The 22500-nt window shown below is 40.7% G+C and overlaps 1 protein-coding gene across 1 annotated transcript in view; it reads left to right on the forward strand.

Annotated features, from left to right (window-relative positions):
• The window catches only part of EBF3 (EBF transcription factor 3), a 193885-nt gene that overhangs the window by 144918 nt on the left and 26467 nt on the right, over positions 1-22500 (forward strand). The window lies entirely within an intron of this gene.

The following is a 22500-nucleotide window of genomic DNA, read 5'->3' on the forward strand; positions in this document are numbered from 1 at the left end:
TGCAAAGCGATTAAGGCTGCAATCCTATACGCACTTTCCTGGGAGTAAGCCCCATTTGGAACAATGTGACTTACTTCTGAGTAGACATACATAGGATTTTGCTCTAAATAGTGATGAATCAGTCTCAAAATGTGTCTGTTAACTGCAAAGAAGAAACGGTAGGGTCATATAACACTATATTTCTCTTAATGTACTGTTTTGTATTTTCCATTGCAATTAGGTCTCAATGTAGAGCCAACTGTACTGTCCAACTGTCCATCTAGGCAAATATGTTAGTTTTGTAGTCAGCTTTTCCAAAACATGCTACATTTCTCACTGTACTTGTCTCACTTGTATGTGTACAACTACACACACGGACGCACACAATGGACACACACGTGAATGCATGCTTGCTCTTGGATAAACTCAAGGGAATGTCAGATTTCACTGTTAATAGTGAGGGAGTGTGATGCATCATGAAGCATCTGCAGCTAGGATCACAGGGAGACATCCATCTAGGGCTCAGCAGAACCTCTTCTCTGTGTCACCCATCCCTTGTTAGCCTTTAGTATCCACTAACAGACCTTGAATGATTTACAAGGTAGGACCCAGATGACAGCTGGACAAATGTACTGGAGACATACATGAACTTTTGGATCTGTACAAAGATCAGCATACTGCAGTGCTTGTGTACCTGAGACCCAGCCAAAAGGGGTCAAGGAAGGAGGATTTTATTGAGCCCTGGGGCAATTCCATCTATACCTACATGGGTATAGAATGGATTATGCCTGCTGGTGTCAGTCCTCATGGTCACTGGGGGAAAATGTCAATTATAAAAGGTCTTCTCAGTTGTACCAGGTACGACAGTGGGACTGTAGCTTCCCAGAACAAAGTCAAGGTAGGATACACATGTGCTGTGAATGGGCTGATTTACATTCTTATCATTATGTTGAAAAGTTACTCAGACAAAACCTGAGCAGAACAGTGATGGGCTGTTAGGTAACCCCCTAGGTAACATGGGGAAAAAAGGGTGAAAACAGCACTTTGTGAAATCTTGCCATTTTAACAACAAAAAGCACCCTTTTTGTGACATGCAGCCTGGCAATAAAGGCCACTGCAGAAAGCGATGTACTTTAATCATGTTTATTTTAAATGTGTGCAATGATAAGGTGTAACAGAGCCAGGAAGCAAATTGGATGCTTTGTGATTTTTTTTTTGTCTTCTAACTCATACGTAATCCTTATGCCGTTAAAAAAAAATGAATCCAAGAAACATACTAGACTGAAAAGATGAATGTGTACATGAGTTGTACTCGTATACTAATATTTTCTACTGACAATTCCATCTAGAGGAGCAAGTAATCAATGAATGTGTGCAAATGTTTACAGGTTTGCACTGCTAAATATATATAAGGTAAATTATATTTATGTTAAACAAACATTTATTTGGTAGTCTGCAGTGACTGTGAGAAACAGGAAAGCCTGATATGTAAAACTTGCAAAACACATTTTCCCAACAGACTATTTTACTGAGATTGAAAATGAGTTATTAGGTTATTTTAAAAAACTGTTTTCATAGTTGCCATTCTCCCAATCACTTGGTATAGATTAATCAGATTGACTCTGCTGGAATTATTCCAAAGTAATAGCTCTATGAGCCAGAGAAATAGCTCTATAATTAGTAGCTCTATGTGCATAAACTAACATGGAACAGTATATGTATTAACCAGGGATGGGCGAGTCCAGCATGGCTTGAGTTGAGTTGAGAGTCTCCTTCCCCATGTCTCGACTTGAAAGCGACTCATAACAGGCGGACTTTCTGAGTCTCCGAGAGCGGTTTCGCAACTCAAGAAGACTCAAGTCTTCTTTAGAAAGACAGCCACGGCCCTGCAGGAAAATAACGGGGCTGCTGCCAGGCTGTGTGTGTGTTTTGGAGTTCTCTTTAAACATTCCCCTACTGTCACCGCTCATCCTATCTGTAAGGCAGCAGTGCAGAATGCGCCAATCGGTTCCCTCCATACAATCCCACATAATGATCACAGGCATGGGTGAACCTATAGGGAGGGGCAGAGGACACATCCCAGCTCAGCAAGGCAGGAGGGGACAGGGCAACGTGAGTGATTGAGTGAGGGGACAGAAGCAGGAAGGGCATGTCGCTAACCCATAGCAGCTGGGAGGCTAGCTTATGAACCCACTTAGGCTAGCTTAGGCTAGCTTAGGAACCCACTCCTCCTTTGCAGCTCCACTCAGAACTCCCTCCAAGAGTCTCATTGTGCCACTCAAAGACTGGGGTTTCTTCCTCCTCCCCGGTAACTGTAGAGGAGGAGACTAGTTAGTGTAGTAACATTCACTGCAGGCTAGCCTATGGTACACAGGCTCAGCCAGGTACAGGCCAGAGAGACACACTCACAGTCAGGCTGGAAGTGGGCAGGCAGGCAAGCTGACTGAACCACCTTCCCCCGGCTTCCTCCCCACCTCCTCCAGCCCCTCCTGCTTGCAAAACTCACTTGTCCCTATGGCAAAAAACAGTTCCCCTCCCTCTCCTGGAAGCACATCCTCCATCCAATGGATGGTCCATGAGACAAAAAAAAGTGCCTTCCTCCCCCCTGTTCTGTACATGTGCAGGACCCTCACAGGGAGTACCCAGCCAGCTAAAATTGATACTTCTGCGAAAGTTGCTACAAGTTCTGCAACCCTAGACCTTGCCAGTTTTAAGCTCAAACAAAAAGATTAACCATTTCACTCCACCACCACCCCCAACCCCTGTCTCTGAACATTGCAATACCCTGCTGCTCATGTGCGTAAAGCCCGGCTTCTGGATCAATGCAAGAGGTTTTTTGTGCAAGACGGAGGTGGCGCAATCCCTAGCCGCTTGTGGGTGACTCAAGACGCCCAAACCCATGGCAACTCCTGAGTCACAAGCCCTGGACTTGAGTTTTTCCCCAAGTCTTTGACACGTGTGACTCAAGTCTGCACGAGTCAGTGAAAAATGTGCATTTTTGTGACTCAGACTCGAGTCATTTGACTCAAGTTCCCATCCCTGGTATTAACTAACATGGTACAGTCTTCTCATGAGATTGTACAAATTCATGTGAATGCTTACTGAAAGCATTGCCCAGCATGTGGAAGGCTTACATGTGCTATGTGAGGTCGGATTGTCCAGTTGACTCCATATTTCAGCTAATGGGCCTTTGAATAGCATGGAAGACTGTTTTAGGAAGCTGTTCACACTGGAACAAAAATAAGAACTTTGACTTCTTAAACTTGACTGCCAAATTTCTTAGGGAGGTGGGAGTCCATCGAGGTACTGCCATCTTGAAATTCAGTACATATTTATGATACATATGGTAAGCCCATGAGAGCATATGCAAGATATTGGAGCTAAAAACTGATGATGATGCCATATTTGTTATTCTCATTTATTTAGCATGACTTTATTTTGCATAGAGAAGCATCTCCAAAATGAGAGTGCATTTTTCTGAAATGATAGCATATGGCCAGAGGTGTTTTTTCTGCTGAGTAAGAGGATTACAGCCTGAGTCTTACTGAACACAATGGGCTTACTCTAAGTAAAACAAATAACAGCATTATCAGATACCTCTACATCTCCAGGCATATACTCAACTAATATTTGACTGAACTCAACAGAGATGTTCTAAGTTCTAACGTCTAAGAAGATAATGATGATGATGATAATAAAATAAATAAATAAATAAATAATACAGGTATTTCTATACCGCCTTTCTTGGTCCTCAGATTTCTCCTTAGACTTTATTCAAGGCGGTTTACATAGGCAGGCAAATTTAAATCCCCGTAGGGATTTTTACAATTTGAAAGAAGGTTTCTATCTTTCAAGAAACCACAACATTCAGGTGCTTCTTTCTTGATCTGGTCGCACATTCTGGCCTCCATCCTCCTACGCTCAGAGCAGATGGAATAGCTCGGCTCAGCTTGTCAGCTACTTCAAGGTCGCACGGTGCCGGTGTCCTCGAACTGGCGACCTTCGGATGTTATCTTCAGGTAAATGGAGGCTCAACCCTCTAGACCAGACCTCCTGCCCCTAAGATGTTCTGGTGTTCCGTGGTGTTCCGCTGTTATAAAATGCAGCTGATGGCTTATGTGGCTGGAGACAGTAAATCACCAGTGGGGGAGGAAGGGAGGAACATGGCAGAGACTGGAGCAGAACAAAGCTGGGAAGTGGCTATATCGGTGGCATCAGCGCTACTGATATCCTATCCTATCTGAGTGAACCCAGCAGGGCAGTGGAGGCTTATCTCCAGGCAAGGGAATATGTTCCTTTACCTGGAGGAGACCTCTGGCACTTTCCCTCCCCCTCAGGATGCAGTGCACATGCTATGGTAGGGCAGCTGCACTGGTGGAGGTAGATGCATGTTTTAGCCCACTGATATCCATGTTGGACTGTGGCTATAAAAATAAGCAGGGAAATGGAATGGGAATGCTACCATAAAAAAACTGACATCTCAGTATGAGGGGACTAGATAAGTTGAGGCCAGTGACAGGCTTCACCATCTGGTTGCAATCTACCCTAGCTTTGTAACTATTGTATTCATTGCTTTTCTTATGAAACAAAAGTGACAATTTTGGCAATTTCATATTGACAATGACTGAAGAGTAACTGAGGCCAAACTCTTTGGGTTCAAATTTATGTTTAAAAATTGGGATTGAGACCAAGTCATTCAGGAATCAATCTTACTGGCAAGCGGCAGGTCAGCCCAAAGCACCTTTTTAAAAAAGAGGAGTTATTTTCATAGGGTTTTTTTTTCAGAGTATCTCAGCTACTTGCAAGCATTAGAATTAGCTCCAAGCAAAACAACAGTAGATTATCCTGCAATTTACATCAAGATAAATTATTATTCATTTCATATTTATTCAGATGGCTGTGAAACTTAGTTACCAAGTTATGAAAGTTGATTTATAAGGAGTTTTTATACAGGTGAGGTAACAAGAAAAATAGGAAATTTGTAAAGGCATAGTAAATGCTAGAGCAGCCATATCTTTCATAGTGGTTGTGATGCAACATAATGAAATGTGTGATTTAAGTGTTTTTCTGGATAGCATTTTTGTATTTTTGATAAAGTCTGATATTTCAAATATCTGATGTGTTAGTTATGCTTCTGTGGTCTGGCTATTTATGTACTGGGATTCCATTCTGAAACCAAATATTCACATGTAGTATTGCTCACGCCTACCTGTTGAAATACTATGGCGTTCTTTTTAAAAAATCAACAGTTGTTACTAATCCAAATTCTTAAGCTAACGTAAATGCATAGTTCCACCAACTTTGATGCATGTAGTAATGAGAATCTGGCCTAAGTCTTTAGAATTCAATATATAAATGTAATTTATTGAACGTTTCTTTCTATGTAAACTTTCATAGTTTTACAGTGTTTAAAAGTCACACTCTTATAAAGATCAATTTATTCTCTGTCCCTTTTACCAAGAGTCACAGAAAATGTTAAAGAATGACATTTAAGTGAATCAAAGTTACTAAAACTGCTGTGGCTGCAATTAATTTACTGGAAGCATAAAAATAAAGAGTTACATGACTACACATTTCAAATGCTTTTTAAGAGGACTTGGAAGCCTATATGGCTACAGAAAGTAAGAGGAAGGGTAAGGTCAGAGCCTGTCTGACCTGGAAACTTCAGTCTGATTTGTATTGCCCCCAAATTGATGGGGACAATGAGATAATCATTGGAAATTACACTCACCATTGAAAACTGAGCCAAACTTCACTGTATTTCACAATATGAAAATTATGTGGTCCCATAAGAAGGAGGGGCAGAATCTCCAGGGCATCTGTTTCTCATCAGTGTCCCACCATGCTTGCAGTCTGGCTTGGCACTCTAACATTTAACCTTCTCAGCATGAGGTGGAACAAAGGGCAACAAGGCTGTAGAATAATGAAACAAGGGTTTAGTGTGGTATAGAAACTGCCTTTGCAAAGTACAGAAGTTGAACCATTTAAATGATGTTTGTGTATGCGGATATAAAAGTCCCAGATTTTTAAAAACAAGACAAAAAAAACCACACCAGACCAGACCCTATTAGTCACAAATAGTAAGAATGCTGTGCTGTTTCTCAGCAGGTCTATTACCATCTACCCATGCCTTTTTGCCTGCTGCTTTCAACTATTGTAAAGATACAATTACCTTGGGAGATTATGGCAGTTCAGTTGATTAGCACGGTGAATTAAAAGAATGCGTCACAAATGACATGTCCAGCTCTTCTCTACTAGTCCTTGGTATTCCCAGTGTAGCTCACCTTTGTTGTAAGAAGGTCAAAAATTAGAGAGAAATAACAGTTTTCAAGCAGCTAGCACTTAGGAGCAGAATTAACAATCATTCTGTAGGTAATTGCCAGTTAGCAAATTGCCTTCCAGACTGTAAAATGCAATATAAACTGGTGGGCACCTAAAATTAAATTAATGAGATATTTGCTGCATTTAAAAGTGAACAGTGCAAATTAATAATTGAGTGTAGTACTTGTTTTAATATTTGTCAAGTAGCGTATCACTTGCTTGTTTAATGACAATTAAAATAGTTCTTACCTGGGAAAAAAAGTGGTGGCACATTTAAATTAAGCGGCTTTCTGCAGGTTAGAGTCATCATTTTACTTGCTAGCAATCATTGAAGGTTCTTAAATATCTGAGATTACTTTTTAATTAGATTATAAGCATTGCAATGTTATTTGATTAAGGCAAATTGTGATTTGTATGCTTCTAAATGGAATTATGTTACAGTCAGTATTTAAGCACACATGTAAAAATGTTGAGAATTATTATGTATGATGTATTTACAAAAGCAGTAGCACATGCATGTCAGTGTGCGCAGAAGCATGTATGCCAGTGTGGGCAGAACCATGTCACTATATTCTCAGAGTGCATTTTGCATCAGTTTCCTGGTGGTCAAAGAAAATCCCGCCAATAGATTGCCTTCAGTCGCAGTTCTGCATGTAAGACTTTCTTACCTCCTTCCACCCAAGTGGTTTGCCGCCAACTCTTTCCCTGCTCCTCTTTTGGGATGACTTTTCTCAAGCAAAGAGTACAAAGATTCAGCATGTAGTTTGCAGTATGCGAAACTCAATAGTAACATCAAGGGCACTAAGAATGAATAGTAAACATATTCCGCACATAGAGAAAATCTGAGTGTTGAATGTACTGAAAGATTCTTATGTCTACAATATCCTTACCAGTTGTGATCATAACAATGATGGTTTCTGCACAAAGATATACATTCAACTTCAGACTTAGGAAGCTATCATACACAATAATTCCGCCTGTTGATTGCATGTTTATGTGTGTTAAAAAATTACCTGTTAGTCAGACCCACGCATCAGGGAAAAATGTCCTCTCTTTGTAATTACATTATTATTATGGATCTTTCAGTGTTAACTATTTTGACCATCTATATCTGTATCCAGTCTGGCCTTTTTACATCATTTTAACCCCACTTCACCCTCTGAAAAGATCTCAGGCTTCAAGTATTTTAAGGATCTTTTGTGTGAATTCCAGTGTGGTTCTGTCAATGGAGCTACTACACTGTGTTCAGAGTCAATAGCTCCCTTCCATCACAGCCAACACAAACTAGCTGTCTCATAGGTCAGTGCTCTTTAAACAAATTACTTGTATCCACAGAGCAAATGATTGTTAATTGCCTCCCACAAATCATACTATTTTTACTATGCTAAACTAAATGCTAATGCCTTAGTTAAATTCAAACCACCTGATCATTGCTTGTACATATTCAATTATAGTTCTTAACCACAGAACTTTATCATCATGAAAAATTAGTAATAAAACATAGATAGTGTATGGTTAACATTTGTTGGCTAGCACTTAAAAAATATTTACTGTTACACTTTGGCATTCTTAACAATTCTAATCTATATGCTATACTTGCTTTTTCATTCTTTCATTATCCTCCAGCAATATACAACCTCAGTTTTTACAGTATTGGTTATTTATTGATCAGACCTTGGGCTAATATTGGTTGTCAGGAGGCTCTTAAAAAGTGGAACAAATATTCTTGTTTTCCTGTTGGGATAGTTCTTTCTGATATATCCTTTGGAAACAGATTCACTATTTTAAAAAAAATCTGATACTTTAAACTTTAAATACTGTTTTGTGTTTAGAAAAAAAGATCGAGTCTAGAAACACATTTTGTGAAAGCTTAAAGAACAGCATTATCTTTAGTATTTTCTTTCATTCAGTTGTGGATTCTCAGTTCTCAAGTTATTTTAATTAAGACAACAGTAATGATAATAAAACATTTGACTTGATAAACTATCACATTGCAGCATGTTAAGATTGTGTAAAATAGCTCATTTTAAATAGCTGCAGTTCCAGTAAGTATAACATGGTCATTGTTGTCCCCTTTTTTTTCCTGTCTCAAAGGAGACCAGAAGAATGAGACATACCATTTGTGCTATTGCACAAGTAGACTATTTGTTCTAATCAGTGACACCCATTTACTAGAATTGCTTAAAATGAACTATACCTCATACAGAAATCGCACATTTAGAGTGTTCCATTCATCATCTGAAAATTGAGGGCTAGTAAACTTTTCTGTTCCTCCAGCGGGATCATAGACATGCATCAAAATGTTAAAAAATGATTGGTGAGAGAGAACTGTCACCCATTTATCAAAGAAAAGGAACATTATTTGCTAATTTCCCAACCAAGGCAGTGACAGGGTGCTTCGTCTTTAGACCCACGGTGACCAACATGGCCTTTTTGTTATTAGTACAAGTCAAGCGCTTTTTGGCTGTTGCTAACAAGACACATTTGTCTATCATCACAGAGTGCTTTATTTTTTTTTTCTTCAAGTAGCTGTGACCAAAGCTGTGATCTCTGCATCACAACTGCCTCTACTTCTCCAGGTTGTGGCAGCACTGGGTAAAGGAGGAACTGATAAATCACAGAGTTTCTGCATCAAGGTGAAGTTATTGACTCTGTTGTACCAAAATTGACAAAATGTAGTGGCAAGGACACATCAATTCATCTCCCCCCCCCCAAAAAAAAAATACAGAAAAAAATGAAAGAGTAATTTGCTTTCATGCAATAATTGTCTAAATTTAATCACATGCAAAATACCCTTACTCTGGTTACAATGAAAAATTTTTTCCTGTTGCTTCTCCCCCCCCCCCCCAATTGCTCCTATAAAAATTAGGAGGCAGTTTGCTAATTGGCAGATAGTTTTTTAAAAATAAGCATGTTGCCTTGTCATTTTTTGAGTTTTTTTAAATGGCCACACTAGTACTACATATGTCTTTCCAAGTTCATAAGGTGGCCCTTAGCCTTCCACATACACAAATTAAGTTGTGAAATAAAAAGGAAATAGAAAAAAAGAACAAAGATTGCTATTCAAAGCTTGCACACAGTCCCATAATCGTAAATGAGGAATGCCATGAAGTCCTATGCACTTGTACTCAGAAGTAAGTCCCATTGTATTCAACGGAGCTTACTCTCCAGTAAATAAATTTAGGATTGCAGTCTCAGTGTCAGTAGATGCCTCTAAAGAGTAATGGTAGTTAAAGCTTCAACCCAAGCCCCACCCCAGGCTTCACCTACGAAATCCCTACCCGTAACTCTGCACATATACCGTGTTGCCATTTTCAGTGCAAGTATATGTAGGAATTGTGTTACATGCTATTAACTATACAGGACAAAAGGAGGGGAGGGGACTACGTACACCACCCTGAGTTTCGTGGAAAAAGAACCTTATAAAAATGTGAAAAATAAATAAAACTTTGCATTCATGAACCAAACACCAGAGTATTTGCAAATGTACAGATTGTACTTTGCTACAGATCAGGTGGTGTAGAACAGCAGCGGTATTAGTTTGTCCAGTCTGTTTGCAAAAATTTTGTCCAAGCAGACTTGCTATAGATGCAAGAGTCTAAATAGCAGCAAAAATGCACCAGAAGAGACCTGTCAGAGATAAACAATTTCCTGGTGAATCCTACTAGACATATAGTGACTATAGGCACATAAACCCAGACTTTTCCTAAACTTTTAGTCATCCTACTAGACATATAGTGACTATAGGCTACTAGACTATATATAGACTGCATATAGGCTATAGACATATATAGACTATAGGCTATATCCTACTAGACATATAGTGACTATAGGTACATAAACCAATACCCAGACTTTTCCCAAACTTTTAGTCATTTGGGCCTTATTCCAAATTGGAGAATTTAACAATTATGGAAAAGCCAATAAGTAGGGCTTTTCCAGAGATAACAGCTGACCTGTTTTACCTCATATTCATATACTGGAATATCAGAACCAGTTTCACTTTTTCCAAAGAAAAATTCTTTCAAATAATACCATATAGTTTTATTTCTAATTTCTTCATGTTTAAGAAATCACAATAAAGACGTCCATATGTATCCACAGATCCAGTATCTGCGGATACATTATCGAGTTTCTAGTTATCTAAGGTTCTGCACACACCCCTGCACCTATTACCTGGATTGTTTTCATTAGCAAGCAGACATGTTCCTTGCTTTTACAGAGGCTGGAACAGGAAAGTGACAAGAAAGCAGGCAGTCTTCATGCTAAAGGGACACAGTCAGAACATTAACAGGAAGACTGGAGACAACACGAGGTGGGACTAGAATACCACCAATGCAAAAGCAGTCTTGCTGACTTTAACTTCCTTACTTTATTGCTTAGAATTTAGTGGGAGCCTTTACCCTATATGGGAGAAAGTGAGCAAGATATAAGTACAAACTCATGTTCACGGACAAAAATTGTTGTTAGCCCCATTTTTGCCATCGTATAAGTGTGTAGGTTCACAATGGCTAGGATGATCTTATGTCCAGGTGAGACCACTCAGGAGCCCACTTCTGCCTATTTTGTAGACCACAAAGACTTCTTTCTCTCTCTTCTAAGAGAAAGATAAAGTTTCCAATCACTGTCTCTAGTGAGGTGAAAGTGTCTGGTGCTAATCTAACAATTGGGCAGCCTAATTGGCTGCATGTGCTGCAAGGTTCAGCAGTGCCAAAATGGCTGCTGCTAAATCTCATGGGGCCAGTGCAGCTGCCAGAATCTTCTTGGGCTAAGGATGCCACTGCACCCAATTTAGTGGGTACAGGAGGCCCATGTCAGGCTCAGGAGTTCCGGAGGGGGCATAGCATTTGGCGGCAGCCTCTGCCCCTGTCACCACCCCCTCCTGGGCCCAATCCACCCTCCAGGCCGCCCTGCCTCCACCCAATTTCACCCATGCCCCACTTACCCCTGTCCTCCCCCACTCCAAAAAGCCTCCTCACCACCTGGTGGGATACTTACTGTCCAGCGCTCCTGTCCTGTGTCTTGCTGGCACTGATGTCTCTGCCGGCGCTGGATGTCTTCTGCTGGCATCAGAGTGGGGCTGGAATGCCATTGCTGTGCCTGATAGGATTGGGCTCTAAATCAGATTGCATGCATGGTTCCTGAGCCAGCAATCAGAACACTGTGTACTATTCTAAGCACTGAAAGTCACAATCCAGCCATAGGAATTGCTCATGCAGAACAATTTGCCCGTCTTGATTCACAGGGAAAAGTTTGCCATGATGCTTGATTCTGCAGGGAAACCTGACGGAAACCCGTTCCAACTATGGAAGTACAGTTTCATGTATGTTAGATCTTGAGGACTGTATGTTACTTGAGGCTTGCAATATGTGGCATTCTCACTATCCTTGTACTACTTCAGCTGAGGGCTGGATGAAATTCAGACTATTTTAAGAACTACACAGTTGTAGGTTGTCTGTGTGGCAAAGTATCAAAGAAAGGTAAATTCTCTCTTTTCATGGTGTATCCATGCAGGGGTCATCTGTAATCTGGTTCCTAGAAAGTAGAGGAAATCTCTTTATTTAGCTGTAGTACCCATGGGAAGAGTAAGTACCAAATAAGGCCACAAATATGAAGACAGACAAGCACAACTATGGTTTGCATTATAAAAATATATCTCAATTAGTGAAGCACCTTGGAGTATTTAATACTTAAAATAGAATGTATTGTTTACTTTGATAGAGTATTAATGTTCCTGTATCATATTAGTAAAATACTTCATCATATTAGTAACATGACAAATTATGTTAGTAAATATTCTGTCACATTAGTGAAATGTATTCTCAAAATGCCATGCTCTATTACATTAACATACATATTAAATGGTGCTAGTTTCCTACCACAATGTGAGCATTTATGGTTTAGGTAATATTTTTCCTTCTTTTATCTTAGACATTCTCAGGAAGCATAATTGTTTTAATATTATTAGCAGTGCATCACCTCTATGTAATAGTCTTTACACATGTTTCAGTCTTTATATCATCATCTGCTGGGTATTCAAAATTCAGTGGCTTGTTTGAACATTCTTTTTTTGGTTCTATAATCCTAATCATTTCTCTACTTTAATTTATTTAAAACTACTCTCTTTTTAGTTAAAATACATGGCAGAACATGCTAAGGAAAGCTGAGAACCTGCAAATTATGTAGTGAACAGCCAAAGCCTGATTTGTTGCCTTAGAGTGAACTTCTGTACTCCTATCCCTAGTTGGAAGAGGGAGGACACATTTAAGCAAATGAGTGGGTGCTTGGCCCTTACTAAGTACGGCTACCATGGCTCTGTTAGAAAATGGGAGATAGCACCAACCATGTGTTTGGGAACTGCATCCAGCCCTCCTGTAATAACTGAGCTTCCCTTGCTCCCACATGTTTACCCTTAAGGAAAGTCTCAGATTAAGATTAATCGAAGAATTCAAACACCCTTTGAAATCAGTGCCATTGCAGAAAGATTGCATGGCCAAGGAGACAGGTAGTTATGGATTGTTTGCCTTCATCATCAAAGTCCACCAAGAACAGCAGCACCTAACTAGGTGACCTGCTGGGATTTGCATGCAACAGCCAATTGGGAGTCCAAACCCAGCGGATGAGCTCAAGGGGCGGATCGGGATGCTCAGGTGGCTGTAAACCAGGGAATTTTTGGAATGAGGGCCACATCATATATTTGACACCGTGCTGAGGGATGGAAAATAAATATATAATAAATACTAATAGAACTAATGTGTTTAATTGAATGCAACTGAGAATTTGCTTGAATGCAATAAATGGATGGAGGTGGGAGGAGGAGGGGAACAGAGCAAAATTGACTTGCACAAGAAGAGTGGGGAATGGCTTTTGAAAAAGAATTGAAAATGCATTGCATTCAGCCACTAGAGGTGCTGAATGGAATGGAATGGAATAATTTCATTACATGACATTGAATTAAATTCAGCAGCTCTAGTGGTTGAAAGCAGTATATACCTACGCTGGGAAACCTTGAAGTGTGTCTTTGGAACTATTTTTAGCCCCGAGATGCTGGGGAACCACATGGGCTGGATAAAATGTTCTGGTGGGCCAGATGTGGCTCACAGGCTTGCGTTTGGAGACCCCTGCTGTAAACCATCCAATTGGACAGACCTGTGACTTCATTGAACTTAGTTTAATTAAGGTCAAACCCAAGGATATTGTGTATTTTAATCTAAATATGCTGTAATGGAAAGTTAAACTTCAGCATTACCTGTATAATAATAATAATTTGGAGGAGGAACCTGCTTACAGCTCCTTAAAATACATCTCCTTAAAATGAACTACAATCCTTAACCATTGTGAAAATAGATCAATAACAAGTAATAGCTGTGATAAAATGCTGCAGTGTAGTCAAACCCCAAAGAGGAATACTAGAGTTCAAAGCTCAAGATAACCTGAAACAGGAGCCTTGTGATGTTTAGGTTTCACCAGGAGTTTGAGGAGGGGAGGAATGGAAAAGACACTTCTTTTTCTTTTCTACTCTTGTGTGACCTTCCCTTGCTATGCTAGAGGGCTGTATGGCCATAAGGGTGGCATTTAGAAGAATAGGAAAGTGCAAATGTGTCTTCTTTCCTTTCCTTCTTCTTGAAGAATCCCTGTAGAATTCAGGGAAGGAAGTTTTTTTTCAGGTACATGGTATTCATCCCCCCAACCTCTTTCTCTCCTTCCCCCCAGCTGTGATCAGACATAAAGTAGACACCAGATGACAAGTCGGTTTGCCTCCACATTATGCCTTAGAGGCCCTCTGCTCTTTGCTTCTGTTGTTTTTCTGTCTGTCAGGGCTACCAGGTGATCACCAGAATCCCCAGCCAAAGGGATATCAACAGGGATGGCCTGCAGCAGTGATTTGCAATGGGAAGGTCCTTCACTGTAAAATCTTGTCTATGTCCTTTCTTAGTACAAGGTTCCTTGAAGGATTATAATGTGTTTATCATGTGACTTGATAAGTAACTACCTTGATGACAGGTTTCCATGCTTAGAGACCTATAGCTAGGCTGGTAGCTATGTTTATCAAATCCAACCATGCAGTTAACAAAATCTAAAAAAAATTATAAGGCTTCCACAATGACTATGAAAGCCACAGTTAAGTATTTGTGAGACATTTAAACAGAATAGATTGGATGCATTCCATCAATTTGCAAGCTTTTCAAATTCAAGAAGCTGTTAATGTGGAACTCTTTTTGGAAATGTCTCACATTTACATTCTGAGGTGGTACATGTGATAGAAAAAGCCAAAATGGACATATTAATAGCAAAAATGCTGGTGAAATTATCTGTTGCTGGTTCCAAAGTCACAGAGCCGGTATGGTACAGTGTGCAGAGAGACAAGAGAGATTTAGGTTCAAGTCCCTCCTTGACCTTGAGTAAATCAGGCCAACCCACTTCACAAGGAAAATGCTGAGATCTTTGGAGGGAAAGTGAGATACAAATGTGGAATAAATGAGAGTGACATGTGTAGCTAATACTGAAAGGCATGGTGCTCCATACTACCTCTGGAGTTCTAGGTGCAGTGACAGATCCAGGAGCACATCAATGCTGGGAAACTGAATGGCCAATGAAGACTGAATTCAAACAACAGAAGTCCTTCAGCTGAGTCCTGCTGAGAGATGTCCTGCTGAGTGAACAATTAAATTCAAGTGAAAAAGAGAAATACACCTGGACAGCATAAAAACACTGAAGTTGCACATTCCAAATCTTGACTTGATTGTACCCAGCAACTTCCTGTACAAGAAGCAGGAACTGGAAGTATCTGAGATATTTTATTCTTACATGAAGATAACATTTTAGTATCAAGGTACCACCAAAAAAAAAAAAAAATGGAATTAAGCATCAACCAATGGAGCTTTGCAAATAAGCAGAAATTCTCTAAAGCAGCCTCTTGGACCCCTACTCACATCTAATCTCACCGTTAATAGTCAAGAAAAAAAATAATAAACCCAGCAAAGTTTGGACATTAATTTGGAAGAAAAATGTCTTTCCTCCAATCTCTGTTCTTCCAGATTTCCAGACAATCTTCATTTTTGGGATAGCACCTCTTCTTGTTCAAAAGATAGTGTCATCTTCTGATTTCACCAGTGGGAGCAGCTTCCTGAACCGAAACATCAGAAGCCCTTCAGCCCTAAGTTTCAACATTAGTAAGAACAGAATAGGAATTTACAGAAACAAAAAACTTCCTTTCTTCCCCAGGCATCCACAGAACAGACTTCCCTTTTGTATATACAAAACTATCCTCATACCATCAGGCGAGACCCCAAGTAAATATGAGTTGAACCTTAGGGAGCTAACATTTGCAGCAATAGTAGCAACAATACACTTGTCCAATGCTGCATCTGCCAAGGACCAGAAATTGACTTTGTAATGTTTAGTGAATGTGTGAACTGAAGCCCAAGTAGCAGCCCTACATATTTCTTCCAAGGAAGACCTACCCAAAAATGCTAAGGCATCTACTCCCTGAATCAAGTGAACAGCTATACCCTGAGGGAGAACTTTCCCTGTGGCCTAGTATACTGCATATGGTTGCCTAGTCCTGATTAAAGGAAACAAAAGCACTTCTGTCAGCCTCAGACCATGAATCCTGTCCAGATAGAACCTTAGCGCCATCTGATGGTCCAGTTTGTGCCAGTTCATTTTCCTCTGGTGAATGGGATTAGGACTAAAGGATTAGACAGTCCTAGGATCTGTGAAACAGGTTCTTGGTTTTAGACATAAAAGATAGGTTGGTTCTTAACACAAGCTTCCTTTTGAAGAAGGCCTCTGTAGACGATACTCGGGCATTTATGAATTGGAAGAGCTCAGAGACCCTGCATGCAAATAAGAACGTAAGAACAGCCCCACTGGATCAGGCCATAGGCCCATCTAGTCCAACTTCCTGTATCTCACAGCAGCCCCACCAAATGCCCCAGGGAGCACACCGGATAACAAGAGACCTGCATCCTGGTACCCTCCCTTGCATCTGACATAGCCCATTTCTGAAATCAGGAAGTTGCACATACACATCATGGCTTGTAACCCGTAATGGATTTTTCCTCCAAAAACTTGTCCAATCCCCTTTTAAAGGCATCCAGGCCAGATGCCATCACCACAAGGAGTTCCACAGACCAACCGCACGCTGAGTAAAGAAATATTTTCTTTTGTCTGTCCTAACTCTCCCAACACTCAATTTTAGTGGATGTCCCCTGGTTCTGGTGTTATGTGAGAGTGTAAAGAGCATCTCTCTATCCACTTTATCTTTCCCATGCATAATTTTGTATGTCTCAATCATGTCCCCCCCTCAGGCGTCTCTTTTCTAGGCTGAAGAGGCCCAAATGCCATAGCTTTTCCTCATAAGGAAGGTGCCCCAGCCCAGCAATCATCTTAGTTGCCCTCTTTTGCACCTTTTCCATTTCCACTATATCCTTTTTGAGATGAAGCAGCCAGAACTGGACATAATACTCCAGGTGTGGCCTTACCATAGGTTTGTACAACGGCATTATTATATTAAGTGTTTTGTTCTCAATACCTTTTCTAATGATCCCAAGCATAGAATTGACCTTCTTCACTGTCGCTGCACACTGGGTCGACACTTTCATCGACCTGTCCACCACCACCCCAAGATCTCTCTCCTGATCTGTCACAGACAGCTCAGAACCCATCAGCCTATATGTGAAGTTTTGATTTTTTGCCCCAATGTGTATGACTTTACACTTACTTACATTGAAGCGCATCTACCATTTTGCTGCCCATTCTGCCAGTTTGGAGAGATCCTTCTGGAGCTCCTCACAATCACTTCTGGTCTTCACCACTCAGAAAAGTTTGAGGTCATCTGCAAACTTAGCCACCTCACTGCTCAACCCTGTCTCCAGGTCATTTATGAAGAAGTTGAAAAGCACCGGTCCCAGGACAGATCCTTGGGGCACACTGCTTTTCACCTCTCTCCAAATGACCACCACCACACACACACACACACACACACACACACACACACACACACACACACACACACACACACACACACACACACATTTTGAGTGTTCCTTGAGTGAAACCTTCAACAGTATCTCAGAAGGACAGTCCATAAAAGCTTTGAGAATATGATTTACATTATATTTAGGACAGTGATATGTTGATGAAGCATTCTTCAATGCAGTACCCTTCAAATACCTATCTATGTATAGGTGAGAAAACATAATTCTTTCCCCTATACCCAGAAGTCCATTCAGGGCTCACATAGATGCTGGTCCTGAATGACTTCTGTAGACCTTCTCGATTGAACAAAAACATTCTGTTATCTTGCTTGCTTAACAACTCCAGTTGTTACTTTGAATGTCACTGCAGAAAAGCCTACCATGTATTTGTGGTTGAGACCCTCTGGGAAGATACTATGCTACCTCGAATTCCATTTGACTTTTCTAGATCAGTCAGGATCTGCCACTCTAGGGTATTTAATGAAAGAGGTCTAAGTAAGACTGAGTTGACTGCTGTATTAAACAAAGCAAGCAGAGTTTTCAGGGCCAGTACAAGATTATTTCAGCCTCATGATCCTGCATCACCATAAGAATCTCACTAATTACAAGGAATATGGGAGCCACCGTGTTAATCAGTTTCTCTTCCTTTGGGGTGCTGGCACCTAAACACAAAACATTCCACCATATGGTTTTCTATTATTGAAAACAAGTAGATTACTAGTTTTTCAAACATTTCTGCTCAGTTGATCCACCTTCCTGCTGAAAGCCCCTCCATATGCTCTGCTGAAATTCACCAAATGTGTACATCCCCATAATAAGAGATGCTCAAGTAAACTTTGACTGGAGTGTTGTCATTGTGGATCAGAACAATCCCTGAATCTTCTTGTAGAAAACAAGGATGGGCAGTTGGATTGCTAGTCTCTGAATGTTCAGGTTTCTTCCCTAGACTAGGTCCCTTGAGCAGCAGTATGTTTCAGGATGGCTTTCTAGTGCAAGAGGCTGACATTGGTTATGATCTGCAGCACTAATCATCTCACCTTCTGTTGTGACTCTTTCAATTCATTTGAATCAGCATCATGCTGATGCTCAAACCCAGGTGATCAATCAGCTGCTGTAAATTAAAGAGTTCTTGTCCACATTGAGGATGAAGCTATGAACCTGCAGACACTTTGTTGTCCTGCACACACTTTTCTCCTGGTTTTTGAAAGACGGACCTGTTCAGCATATCTTTCAAGCTACGGGTACAGCAACATCTCCTGAATTCTCAGGTGACCTGCACAGAATCTTGGTGAACATGGAGGGAGCTGATGTCAGGCTGAAGGCTTTTAAAGTGTCTTTTCTGATACAATTTTTAGGAACTTCTTCTGACTGGGGTAGATTGATCTGTGTAGAGAGAGGGGGCTCAGATAGGTCTATGGAGGCTGAGTAACCTTCAATGATGATCACAGTCTCACCATCCAGAAATGTTTCTTTGGAAAACACTTCTTCAACTGTTAAGGGTTGAAGATGCCCTGATATCATTGTGAAATTATAGTCCCTGCGTTCTTCTACAAATCAGGGATGGTTATCTCTAGACACTCTTATATGTATCTAGATTATGATGGTAGATGCCTGAAGAATTTGCTGCTTGGCTACATTTTTGTCAATAAACCTATCCATGAGCTCCTTGGTTAGCTCCAGCCCTCAACTGCATCCTACATCCATGCATCCATTCTGGGTATTCACCATTTGCTTGTAGAATGGTCAAAGTCTTGCCCTATCTTGCTTGAATGGGAACTTAGCTTGGCATCCTGCCTGCTCCTTCTTACTTCCCTGGAATGAAATGAGAATTTCTGACATGTTGAGGTGGGTGCAGAAGATCCCTTTCCAATTGGGTTGGATGCACTCCGCCTGCACTTGAAACCTCTATAGGTTCAGTGCCTCCGCCTAGATTTGAGAAAATGCAAGGGCTGTGTTGTTTACATAGTTTTCCAATCCATCTTGTAGATGGCAAGCAATGTCTTTCCTTTGTCTTCACCAAGGCCACATCCAGTGGCACTCTACAGAATTTGGAAAATGAAAATGATGAGCTGCCAAACAGAATCAAAACCCAGGGTTGACATCTGAACATGAAACCATGTATTTTGGTGCACTATACTACATTGGAGGCTATTAGTATGTCCCCCAGCAGAATAGCATCCATCAAAGTCAGGAGAGGGAAATTTTCCTCAGTATGTCTTTTGGGGTTTGAAAGCTTCAGGATTTGCAGACTGACGGCACAATCCTATGCATATTTATTCAGAAATATGTTCAATTTTGCACACCTAGGTAAGTGTGCACAGGATTCTGGTGTAACTCCTCCAACCATAGATATATTGCCCCTGCAAACAAATAGTTATGCAGGTCCTCACACATTGAAGAAGTCTCAGACCACTGCCTTAGAGTAGCTTCTGCCTTTTTGTCGTGTCTTCTGGCATGACATCTGCTGGAATGGCTGCTGATAAAGTTGATTCAGCAGTAGGGGTATCCACTGGCAGGACCTGAAATTGTTTCATGATGTATCTAGTGAGGCATTGTGTTTGATTTGACAGGGTTAGACCATTCAGACAGACCAATTGGTCAAAGAAGCTTGGGTAGAACACCAGAGGAGACTTCATTTGTTTCTATGGAAAGGGAGGGAGAAGCCCCTTTCAACTTCAGTGACTCTGGGGTGGATTCCAGAGTATGAATTGCTTTGCTTAGCAGTTCCAGACAGCATTCAAGAATCTGTTTATTTAAATCTACCCTAGGTTCCTGCTGGCTTAAATCTACCTTAGGGAATTTGTCCTTTTCTCTTCATATGATTCCCACTGAAGCATCTGAATATGTCTGACACCAGTCTTACCACATATGGTTCTGTGTAAGCTGTGGATCTCTTGCAAGGAGGAAAGACTTCAGTAAAGGATCAAAGTGTTTTTCACTCCTCCTCCTGCTTCTCCCTGCACCTCCTAGAAGAGGGACCCTTGCTCACTGTGCTTGCATCCAAAGAACGCTCAGAATAAGTTGTAGCATCTTGACTCAGGTTTTCAGAACCGTTTCCTTGTCTTGCTTTCTGGACAGTGACTTGATGCGCTGTAGTCCCTCCTTCATTTCAGCCATTGCAAATGCAGCTGTGCTCTTAACTTTTCTGACAACAAATTTCTTCTACCCATCTAGGAACTCAGGCTTTGCCTGCTGCCTGGATAAGCCTGGGGCAATGAGGAAGAAATGTATAAGGCCCCTTTTCTCATATTACCCCTTGGAAGGACAGATCATTTTATGGTTTCATGGTCCTGAGTGCAAAATGTCAAACCCTGCATTCGAGGCTGCTACTATTGTGCCAGGAATGATTTTGCCTATGTATGAGATGACTATTTTTGCCAGCTTCTAGCTGGGTGGCCTCTGCTTTCTCATCTACATAAAGGGAGGGGAGTGAGTAATGCTTGCAGTTCCATATTGGATCTCCCTTTCACAACTCTAATGGGGAGAGGAAGATCTCTGATATTTGGGGAAAAAAGGAACCACGTATTGTCCCAGCCTGAGGGGAGCTAGTTTTGTTTATGACTCAGTTACACCAGTCACTTCTCCTGTTGGGGTGGGGAGAAAAGGAGCAAAACTGCTAGCTCTCTGCCAGCTTTCAAACTCCTAGATGTGATTGAGAGGGGTAGTGGTGGAATAAGAACAGACAGGACAGTGGATGCCTGGTCTGCGTTGGCCTGGAGGTGCAGGTGGCTATAAGCAAAAAAACAAAACACACACACACACACTTGAATTGAGTTAATTTTAAAAGGAAAAAGAAGTCAGAAATGAATGGAACTTGTTAGAGCTCCGTAGATACTACTTCCTGTCCAGCAGACTGGGTTACTCTGAGGAAACTAGGGAACTTCATACCCTATCCTTATGAAGTCAGAAAAGGACTCTGTCTTCTGACCAGGTGTCTATGCTGTCATAGAAATGGAGGCTGTCTCCTGGATGCCTGGGCAAGAACATAACTATCAAGTGATTGGTGGTTTTCAATCTTATAATGGCTATAAGTGTCTGAAGTGGAGCTTCATTTTCCTTCTCAACCAGTCAGGAAAACAATTAGTACAATCCAACATGAAGTTAGGTGTGCTGAAAACTGGATATTGGAGGGCTTGAAGGCCTTTACCTCTATCCTGGATTGGAACTAAAATAGTTCTAATTTCTAAGTCGGAAAAGAGAGAACTTTCTTCAGTATATAGGTTGTCCTTAGTAATCCAGGGATATTAGTCCTGCTTCAACAAGCAAGAGTGCCTTCTGATGAATGATGTGTTCCACCCTTCCATGCCTTTGTGTTTCCTATGCATTCCACAAAGCTTGGCTCACCCGGCCGAGTTCTGTGATTGAAATTCATTGCCAAATTTATTGAGAAATTAATGAGAAAAGCTGCAAAGTATTGACTTTGAGAGGAAAACACAACTCATCTTGAATGAGGAGGAAAATGCAGCAATAATTTAGCCACTATTGATTTTGCCCTGTCCATGTATTGATCTTCATTTTACAATATTAATTTGCACCTGCAATCGGCTGCAAAGGGAACAGATTTCATTTCTTTGCCGCGTTAATGTGCAAAGCATTAGGTGCTCTTAAGAAGTGGTGGTAGTAGAAGTCACATTGGAAAGGGTTGGCTTTTTTATTTGCGCTTGTTACTGCAATAGACCAAAAATTAATTTTTTGTCTGACAAAATATTAAAGTGAAAACCCTTCTCAAACATATACCTCCTCTCAACCCTGTAGGCTGCTTTTCATCCGTGTGAGGAACAATCAGCAACCTGAAATTCCAACCACTTCTCATCATCATGCCCATATCAGTTCAAAGTTCATGAAATTTCTATGAGCATTGATCTCTACCCATTGATTTTTTTTTGCGGCAGATCTTTGAAATTTTAATTTCCCAGGCATCTGAATTTCTTATAGATGAAATGCACTTGGTAGAGACAGTTGATGATAAAGTGGTGAACTTAGCATCATTTTAAAACTGAAAAAAACAGGCATTTGCAGACTTTGTATAATGTTTTTGAGGTGAGATGATGAAGGTGTTCTGATAGGGGTGAAGTATTCAGCAGGGAGTTAAATATCAATTTTGCCTTCTGTGACCACACATTTTTTAATGCAACTTTGTATACAGTCATTTTTGAAAGAAAAGCTATCTAGAGAAACAGCAGGACTAAGAGACATTCTTCACTGCACAATCATTTGC

Source organism: Tiliqua scincoides, chromosome 3 (assembly GCF_035046505.1).
Source record: "Tiliqua scincoides isolate rTilSci1 chromosome 3, rTilSci1.hap2, whole genome shotgun sequence".
Taxonomy (NCBI): domain Eukaryota; kingdom Metazoa; phylum Chordata; class Lepidosauria; order Squamata; family Scincidae; genus Tiliqua; species Tiliqua scincoides.